Source organism: Spinacia oleracea, chromosome 4 (assembly GCF_020520425.1).
Source record: "Spinacia oleracea cultivar Varoflay chromosome 4, BTI_SOV_V1, whole genome shotgun sequence".
NCBI lineage: Eukaryota > Viridiplantae > Streptophyta > Magnoliopsida > Caryophyllales > Amaranthaceae > Spinacia > Spinacia oleracea.
The window spans coordinates 56,865,757-56,875,032 of record NC_079490.1 but is presented as its reverse complement, the minus strand read 5'-3'; the positions used below and the strand labels follow the sequence as shown (position 1 = coordinate 56,875,032).

The window sequence follows — 9,276 nt, the reverse complement described above, 5'->3', positions numbered from 1 at the left end:
TCAAAGATAGGAGGACAATCCATTCTTGCAATCTATGAACACTCACTTTGATTCATAGTACGCCCAATAAATGCTTTTATAGCCTCCTTTTATGGTGCGACGTTTTGCTAGCATTAGAGCGAACTAATTCTCAAACGAGCAATCATAAATACTCATGTTCTGAGGAGTGGTTCTAATCACCATTAATGAGAACTACTTATGACTTTAATCTCTTAAAGTGTTCTCGTGGTCAATCTGATACAAGATCCAATAAGTATCTATGCAAAAGATTCTGACATCCAGTCAATCCAGTTCAAGAAACCGAACTACAAATCTACTTGCAATCTAATCTTCATTAGTCATTGGTCATCCACCTTTCAATGACCTGGATTAGGGATCCTTTGTGACTTCAATATTCAAGTTCACTTATGGGTGTTTCTTTGTCGAAGAATCCATCCTGACATCCCATTTGAATGTTTTGAATCACATGGACTTATCATTTAATACTAAACCAAATTAAATGAATATGAAATTTATATAATAAATTTCATAAATATGAAATGGTTAAACCAATTGTTTTAAACACAGATCTAACAGATGTTCTAAAACAAAACTTAGAAAATCAAATACATTCTCCAATATGTTTGATTCCCATGGTTTCTACATGTGCGTTGTGCTTCGCTTATGGCAACGGTTTAGTCAATGGATCTGCGACGTTGTCGTAAGTTCCAACCTTGAAAATCTCGATTTCTTTCCTTTCAACGATTTCTCAAAGTATGTGAAATAGCCGCAGTACGTGCTTGGACTTCTGGTGGCTCCTAGGCTCGTTTGCCTGGGCAATGGCTCCGCTATTGTCGCAATACAAAGCCATTAGTCCTTTAATGGAGGGGACAACCCCAAGTTCTTCGATGAACTTCCGAATCCAATTCTAGTACAAAAAATGCATGTTGCTTCGAGCCTAAAAGGGGTTATTGATTCGTATTAAGTGCGAAGCAAATAAACTCGAAGCAATTGAAGGCATCCAATTGCTTCGAGCAAATACGAAGCATCTAAGATGACTATTGCATTGCACCTATCAATATTTCGAAGCATTTTATCGTAGCAACTATTAAAACGTACAAGCAATTGCTTCGCGCCTATCAATTTTTCGAAGCATTAAAAGTTTCAGTTGCTTCAAGCTTATAGATTTTTCGAATCAATTGAGTGAAGTAATTGCTTTGGTCACAAGCTTAAGCCCGTAGCAATATATGCAGTTTTTTTAATTTTTAAAAAAGAGGGAATAACACCTCCATGACCAATGAGGCAATTTAGTACACCACACATCACCATCATATATCTCTAAAGCGCTAACCATTTGGTCCCAATAATAAGCAATCGATCACAACCGAATAAGTATTCAATTACCTCGAAATATAACCAATAAACAATACAAAATTATTAACCAATCAAAATCATCCTAAAACGACATAGCTCTCACAAGTTGTCCAAAACATTAAAATACTTCAAAAATAAATAAAACTACAATGGTAGATAAGGTTTAGGGACAATCTGAGATCTCCCAGGAAGATGAGCCGAAGAAAGACCTCTCAAAAAGCATCTGGCAGATCAGCTTCACAACCATCCTGGTTACATCTCACATTTATAAGAAACAAAGAATAAGGTGAAAGATCAGCTACTGAAAAATACAAACTTTGCGATATATATGAAACAAATATATAAGTTTTACAAAAATACTAACAATACACCTCCTTTGGTAAATGGATTATGCTAGAATTTTGGTAGGATTTTGGCTTTACAACTCTTTAAAAATGCTCAAACAAACAACAAAGTTCTGGCACACATACATGGGAGAAAACCACGGACAGGCACAACAGACACGAGAAAAAACCGACTAGTTGCAGATCTGATGATGCTCTTGAAAACAAAAAAATACACACGACTGTAAAACTAAACTATGAAATGCATATCATCACAGACAAAGAACCATGCATAAAAATCAGGAGCCAACTCTGCCAACTAGATGAGGTCAATTCTAGTAACATCACAGATGTAGTTCAGATCAGTTCATAGAATATTATGCAGTCTTATTTTTCCCTAAACAAAACAGAAGTTGGGTTGATTTGCACGGTCTAACAACTTGCCAATTCAAGGCCCTATACCTAGAATGGTCTACAAAGAAAGAAACCAACGTTCAGGATTTCTATATTGCATAAATTAGATACTACTAGTGAAAAGAAGACAACCTATAAAGATTTTAAGAAAAGCTACAAAATATACTTCCAAAAATTAACAAACAGAATAACTAAGATAGAATCATATGCGAAATAGAATCATATCTTATCCACATGAACCAATATGAAGGCCCATTTGTTTGACATGTCTTCTACTTTGACTACATACAATACCAAAGGATAAGAATCCATGAAACCATAATATTTATAGTACAAGGTAGTGAAGATAATCACCACATTTATAACAAACATCCAGGCCATCAAATGGTTCTACAGAAACTACGACAAGAAGATTGATTGCAATAAGACATGTGAAGACGATATAAGCAATCATTTGGTTTCTCATTTATAAATTGGAGAAAGTAAAGATTATAATTTTACTACCTAACCTTGAGTATACTCCAATATGTTAGTTCTTCAAGTTGGAGTAAAGATTCTTCAGTAAAAAAAATGTGACTTTCTGTTGTACTTCTTTTATGCCATAGTACAGAACATATTCTGAATGTGCATTCTGGTAGGATCATGGTCACTGAAGTTCTAATTCATGTGAAACAATAAAACAGAAAAAAGATCAAACAGTAGCCAACTTACAATCGTAAACACCTTTTCCAAGTTACCTGTGTATGTCGAAGCCAAGATTACAGAGGGAAAAGACAAGGATGACATTGACAAATTGATGATCACAAGCCAAACTAAGATTTACAGAGGGCATACTCCCAAATCCCCGTGTGTGTTATTCTGCATAAGAAGAGAACAACATCACATTTTAAACAGGATTCAACACTTTGAAACAAGTATGTAGACAAGCAATATCAGAAATATTAAATACTGTAGAATCGATAAATCTTATCCATTATGTATATACCCACTAACATGAAAAACAGTGAGAACGAAATAACCAAGATTCCGTAAATTATTAGTGTAAAATATTAAGTTATTAAAAAAAAAGTTGAAGGCAGAATTTAAAAACATTAACATGCTTAACATACTGAAAATTGAGAGAGCAATAAACCTTTCAATTCCAGAATTTATTACAGGAGATTAGAGCAGAGGCTAAAGAGAGCTCTAAATTACATAAGGAGAGAGCTCCAGTATGTTAAGCATATTTCGATTGCTTTAAGTATGTTAAGCATGTTTTCTATAGTGGCAAGCACATGCCTACTACTATAAACCTCTGGTAAACCCACATTTAGTGATTAGATCCCCTCCCCAAAAAAAGACATCAGAATTTAACGCACTATAGATTTGGACTTCTAAATTAAAAAATTAATCCACATAAGAAATAAGATTTTCCCAAAACGTACAACTTTGGATCAATTCACTCGTCATTTTTTGGATATGTGCACAACCAGCTTACGACTATGATCTTCAAGGTGTTTCTCCACCAAGTGTGATAGGCAACTTGGAGAGGGCAGCGGATGAGCATATGAATTCCATCAGAAATGATAAGGAGAGGACCACAAATTCCAGTGATGGTAGGAGCACTTTGGCTGCAAATGAAATCCTGTTTGGCTCAATTATTGCTAATGTCCGTACTTCAAAGGCAACTTCATCAGCAACTATCATCCAAATTGAAGACGAACCATCTGATTCTGGAAAGGGCATTGCAACGGAGTAGTCACTTACGAAGATCAATTTCCACCAGGTTGGATGAAAGACAAGTTCAATATTTTGGGAGGTTAAGTGGATATTTTGCTTTTTTTTCTATCTTAGTTTCAACTGCATATGATGTACTAGTATATAGACTAGGCATGTTTGCGCTTAATGTTCGAGTAGTTACTAGTCAGTTGCATTATATGGGCCTTAGGGTTTTTGGCATCCAAACCATTTTGTAACTTACTCGATTATGGACTCTGGCCCTAATTAATACGGAGTATATAATAGCTTCTCGTTTGCATTAAAAAAATTGGATACATCAAACAATACCCCTTTGAAAATCTCTCATATATAATTAACTAACGATACCATTTAAACATTCAAAATGAAATACAAAAAAGACAGTAACAAAAACCCTAAATACAAATTATTAAACCCATTCAAGAAAATAGAAAATAAATCGAAAACGCCAGAAATTGAAGATGCGAAAGATAATAATATCTCAGATACAACTTAAATGGAGCAAACCCGATAATAATTAACACAAAAAATGGAGAAATAAGGTTAAATAATTCAAGAGATTCAACACTAGTAGAAAAAACCCCTGTTGCAGCGGGCTTTTAGACCCCTGTTGCAGCGTACATCGTATGCTGCAACTGGGGGGCTTGCAACAAGTCTGAACTTGTTGCAGCGTACACTGTTCGCTGCAAAAAGTGTTTTTTTTTGCAGCGTACATATATATGTACGCTGCAACAAATGTGCAAAATTAGCAAAAATCTAGACCTGTTGCAGCGTACAAATTGTTGTTCGCTGCAACAGGGTAGGTTTGTTGTAGCGAACAACAATTTGTACGCTGCAACAGACCTACCCTGTTGCAGCGAACAACAATATGCCCCCTGCAACAAGTCTTCATTTTAGCCTATTTTCACATACTTGTTGCAGCGTATAAGTATATGTCCCCTGCAACAAAGCAGTCTTTTTGGAGGGAAAATTTTAGTTTTAATTATTTATACCTAGAGTGCCTTGCACCAAATATAGGAACCTGTCAACAACAATAATAGAATATCGCAATCTGTAGAACAAATATAAAAACAATAATTGGTGTTTTGTATACATATCCAAAGTGCACGTACTACATTTAATTATATGTTTCAATTTCAACGTACGCATACATTTTAATATAAAATATTATTCTATAACATCTAAACCAACTCGGTCGCTCATGCCATTAATAATAAATACTTGCTCGAGCCCATTGCTCACGAACCACATCAATTTCCTCACTAACATGAGCACCAAAATTCTCCAAAATTCTTCCAAAGTCGTACTAAAAATAGAGAGAGCAACAAACCTTACAATTCCATAATTTATTACAGGAGATTAGAGCAGAGGCTTATGAGAGCTCTAGATTACATAAGGAGAAAGCTAAAATAATACTCCCTCCGTCCCAGATTAGTTGTTACACTTACCTTTGCACAAAGTTTTAGGTGATAAGTGGTTATTTGGTTATCTATTGTTATTTTATTGAAAAAGTAGATGTGATAGAAGTTAGTGGGGTATTTTTTTAATTGAATGAGAGAAGGTGTTAGGAAAAAAAAAGTTAGTGGGAAGAGAGAGACAATATAATAATTGTGGGGTCATTCCTAATTTAGAAGTGTAACAATTAATCTGGGACGGACGAAAAAGGAAAGTGTAACAACTAATCTGGGACGGAGGGAGTAGATGATAAATACCTAATGAGTCAGATAAATATATGTCCATGATAATAATTTTTAGAGTTCATGTTGATTAAGATGCGTGGTCAAAGAAAGTTGGGTCCTTAAATATCATAATTATAGTTCTAACATACATATTAGGAACATTTTTAAATTTAAATGGCTGCAAGAGATGGAAACAGACCTAAACACTACCAAGAAATAGATTATAAAATCAAAACCTTTATAGGTGCAATACCTCTGTACTAAAATCCAGTTGCCAACGATTGATCTATAGACTCTGAAGGAATATGCCAGACTGATGCAAATTGAGCTACCTGCAAAACCATGGAAGCATAGTGAGAACTGAGAAGTATGATTAAATTCATTTTCTGCAAGAATAACAGAAAAAAAAACAATAACAGCGTATCAAAAGCAGGTTCGGTCCTGACATAGAGTTGGATGTATTATATATCAGTAGAGTTTGAATTCTTTGAAAAGGCTCGAAGCGCACTGAGGTGGTAGGGGTTCTAGAGAATAGGCACAAAGGACTAAGGCACATGCCTTGTGAGAGTGAGGCGCGGTTCTTATATTAAAGATTATATATGTGCGTAAAAACAGCTAGCAGTGTAGCACAAATGAAATTAATGAAGCCATAAACATTATCTAACACGCATAGGCAGCAGCCAGAAGCGCCTAGGGTATCAACGACAAAGCATGTCTTTTCAAATACTGGATTTGGATGCCTGCAACCAAGCTTTGGACTGGCTAAATAGCCAAGCAATTTAATTTTTTTAAAGAATTGTTCTCCACACTCTCATATTTCTAGACTCGGCATTTGGGAAATCCCATCCATGAACAGCTCAAAACCTTCGGGATAGAGCAGAAATCTAGTCTTCAACAAATGGAGAGCACTTGTTCTAACTTTCCCGATCTTCTTATCCAATCATCAGTTTTAACATATCATAAGTTCATGTTTAGTACCTTAAAAATCAATATTCACATTAAAAAAAAAAGGAAAATGGATCAAACAACTAATGTCTACTAGCTTATAGATATGAATCAGCTACTCAACTAGGAGACAATCAACGCATATATGGAAAAATAATGTGCACAACTATCTGCATGATAAGAACTTAAGAAGATAATTCAACACGTGCAAAACCAGAAGAATACATGTTTGACAATAGAAAAATCAATCAACAACTTTATTTTCCAGTTCAAAGTAAATGGAAAAATATATTATGCAGCTCCAAGTTAAAGCATGTTCTCTAATACATTAAAAGCATGTAGCTCCTGTTTATCAGTCCAGTAACGATACTAAGAACGAACTCCAACACTCCTTGACTATAAAATCCAACTTCTAACACGAATGTAAGAGTGATATTTTCGAGAAGATAATGGATGGTAAGATGCATTCTTGATTTTATTCAATACTGAGAACTTCTACGTAGTAGTTAAGTGGGGGTAATCTAATATGCATCAAACATAATATTATTATTTCCAAGGCAGATGAACCCCCCCCCCCTCCACTCATATATTCTGCGAAAGGTCATATAATCCAACCATTTAGTGTCCCTCCATGGAGTCAGTCAAGTTCATGATTGGAAGTGTCAAACGTGATTTTTATAGCAACCAATTTAAAGAATCTCAGGTCAGACTGGAAAATTTCAGTTGTAGTGACCAGTGATCTCGCTAAGAAGTGCAAATTACATAACAATAACTATTTCAATTTACCAGATCTCCGAATCCATAATCACTTAAAGCATTAGCAACATGAAAGACACTATGTTAGGCACAAAAGATTTGGCTCTTGAAAATTAAACAATCGTTGCAAGGATCATATTAATTGTAACCTTATTGTCTGGCAACATAAAATGCTTCAAGTCTTAAAGACTGAATCAAAATATATAGGAAGAAATAAATTCCAGACGCGCACACACACACAACATACAAACTAGGCATAATTGATATGCAAACAAGAAAAGCTGCTAGCACATGAATTAGTGACAGAAAAGATATGAACAAGACAGAACATAAAACAGATTATCTAGAAAGCATATATATGGACATATGCATCTCCAAGTTAAAGCAGGTTCTCTAATACATTAACAGCAGGTAGCTCCGTATATCAAAGTTGTGATACTTCTTTGAGGAATTGAAACAAACACTTGGTGGGCAAAGTTGAAACACGAAAAACCCATCCATATAAGGTCTTACAAACAAATACCAATAATTTCATCATTATTGAATTCTTGTTCAAATTTGAGTTCGAATAAGCATATAAGACAACATAAAATTTGGTAAAAAACATATCCTCTTTCAAGCGACCATTGTAATTGTATTAAGAAACTATGTTTTCCATATTGAAATAAATTATTCGATAAGATTAATTACTTCATGATTGTAGAAAATTGAACCGATAGAGAAACTAACCTTTCAATTTTGGTGAATTTTCGAGTAAACCTTTCAACTCCAATAATCCGAGTGAACCTTTCAATTCCGATGAATCTTCAGTGAAGAACCGACCGATTCAGAGCTTGCTAGGCCTAGGCGGTTAATGCAACTACGATCGTAGTATATTTGGTTGTTTTTTTTATGATTGAGCTCTCTTGCGCAAATCAATGCAGTTCGTGAATCCCGTCGCCTCAACCCTCAACCCTCAACGGTCAACCGGAGTAGAGTCGTAGTGGAGAGACTGGAGAGTAGTGTTTTTTTTTTGCGTGTGTGTGGAAGGAGTAGTGGGTTTACTGCTTTGGGTAGGTGACAAGTTCTGGCACAAATAATTCGACCCTTCTCACTTCCGACTCAATTGGGCCTTGTGCAACTACTTGTCATAAATGGCAATAATCATATTACATCGTTTATAAATTGCGTCGAAACATTTTCTTTTTGGCAGAAATCTTGAATGTTTTGGCGGGTGTATTTTACATTTTATTGCTTCGATCCTTATTAGGCCTGATGCAATATACTTGATAGCATTTAAAAATAAACCAAATGCTTCAAATCCAAAAACAGAACCGAAGCAAATGTAACTTAATGTTTCGAGCATGTTTAGGTTTGTTGTATTTAAGGTGAAGCAACATACATTTTTTGCAAACAGCTTCCTTTGCTGCTTCTGAGGCAGCAATGTACTCGGCTTCAGTTGTAGAATCCGCCATAGTGCTTTGCTTAGCACTTTTCCAGCTTACTGCTCCGCCAATAAGGCAGAACACAAACCCAGACTGTGATCTGAAATCATCTCTATCGGTTTGAAAGCTTGCGTCCGTATTGCCCTTAACAATCAACTCATCTGTACCACCATAGACTAGAAACCGATCCTTAGTCATTTTCAGGTACTTTAGGATATTCTTGGCAGCATTCCAATGCTCCTCACCTGGTTCTGACTGGTACCTGCTCGTTGCACTGAGTGCAAACAAAACATCCGGCCTTGTACAAATCATAGCATACATGATGGATCCAATAGCCGAAGCGTATGGAATTCCACTCATCTTTCTACGCTCATCAGATGTCTTGGGACACTGAGTCTTGCTTAGATATGTGCCATGTGTCATGGGTAGATGGCCTCTCTTGGCTTCCATCATATTGAACCTAGCTAGCACTTTATCAATGTAAGTGATCTGGCTTAGTCCAATCATCCTCTTAGATCTATCCCTATAGATCTTGATGCCCAATATGTATTGTGCCTCTCTTAAGTCCTTCATTGAGAAACACTTTCCAAGCCAATTCTTTACAGACTCCAACATAGGAATGTCGTTTCCAATAAGTAGTATGTA

At 35.6% G+C, this 9,276-nt stretch overlaps 1 long non-coding RNA gene across 4 annotated transcripts; it reads right to left on the bottom strand.

Moving 5' to 3' along the window:
• Window positions 1-1,346: 1,346 nt before the first annotated feature.
• LOC110803692 (uncharacterized) lies at window positions 1,347-8,331 on the bottom strand. Of its 4 annotated transcripts, none has more exons than XR_002537539.2 (5): window positions 7,937-8,331; window positions 5,760-5,838; window positions 2,828-2,948; window positions 2,600-2,721; window positions 1,347-1,601 (listed from the first exon to the last, which is right to left on the bottom strand). It is a non-coding gene; the product is annotated as an uncharacterized lncRNA (long non-coding RNA). The 4 variants fall into 4 exon arrangements; XR_002537536.2 differs by having other exon boundaries at window positions 2,595-2,747; window positions 7,937-8,330; XR_002537535.2 differs by having other exon boundaries at window positions 2,600-2,747; window positions 7,937-8,330.
• Between the last annotated feature and the right edge of the window lie 945 nt (window positions 8,332-9,276).